Source organism: Mastomys coucha, unplaced genomic scaffold (assembly GCF_008632895.1).
Source record: "Mastomys coucha isolate ucsf_1 unplaced genomic scaffold, UCSF_Mcou_1 pScaffold22, whole genome shotgun sequence".
Taxonomy (NCBI): Eukaryota; Metazoa; Chordata; class Mammalia; order Rodentia; family Muridae; genus Mastomys; species Mastomys coucha.
Genome location: NW_022196905.1, coordinates 137,907,700 through 137,908,618, shown reverse-complemented (window position 1 = coordinate 137,908,618; position 919 = coordinate 137,907,700).

The window sequence follows — 919 nt, the reverse complement described above, 5'->3', positions numbered from 1 at the left end:
GGTGGGTGGGTGAGGGTGGGGGGTGGGTAGGGGTGTGATGGTAGTGCGTGCTTTTAACCCCAGAACTCGGTAGACAGGGGCAGGCAGATCTCTGTAAGTTCGAAGTCAGACCAGTCTATAGACTGAGTTCCAGGACAGCCAAAGCTACACAGAGAAACCCTGTCTCTAATAGAAAAAAAGAAAAAAAGAAAACAAAAAGAGGTGAGCAAGCCACGGAGAGCAAGCCAATAAGCAAGTAGTGTTTCATCTGTCATTTCAAATTTAGTCCTGCCTTCCTTTTCTGCCTGTGTGGCCTGCCTCAGCTTCCCTCAGTGATAGACTGCTTTCTGGCTGTGTAAGGCAAATAAATCCTTTCCTCCCCACATTGCTTTTGGTAATAGTATTTATCACAGTAGTAGAAATCAAACTAATACATCTTCCCACCTCCTCAAGCCTGCTGTTACATGCATATGTACATAGTACACACACAAACACATGCACTAAAGAAAATGTGACTTTAATGGTTTTTTTTAATGGCTCTATTGGGGCTAGAGAGATGGCTCAGTGGTATATGCTTACTGCTCTATCAGAAGACCAGAGACCAGCTCACAAACACCTAAAACTCCAGCTCCATGGAATCTGATGCCTACTTCTGACTTCCATGGGCACCCACATGCACATATGTGCATATACACACAGAGAAATAAGATACAACAAAATATTTTTAAATGGTTACAGTGATAATTTTCTTTTTAGATTTATTTTATGTGTATGAGTACACTGTAGCTGTACAGATGGCCGTGAGCTATCATGTGTGTGGCTGCTGGTAATTGAACTCAGGACCTCTGCTGGCCCACTCGCTCAGGTTCTTCTCACTCCAGCGTAATTCACTGTAGCTGTCTTCAGATGCACCAGAAGAGGGCGTCAGATCTCATTACAG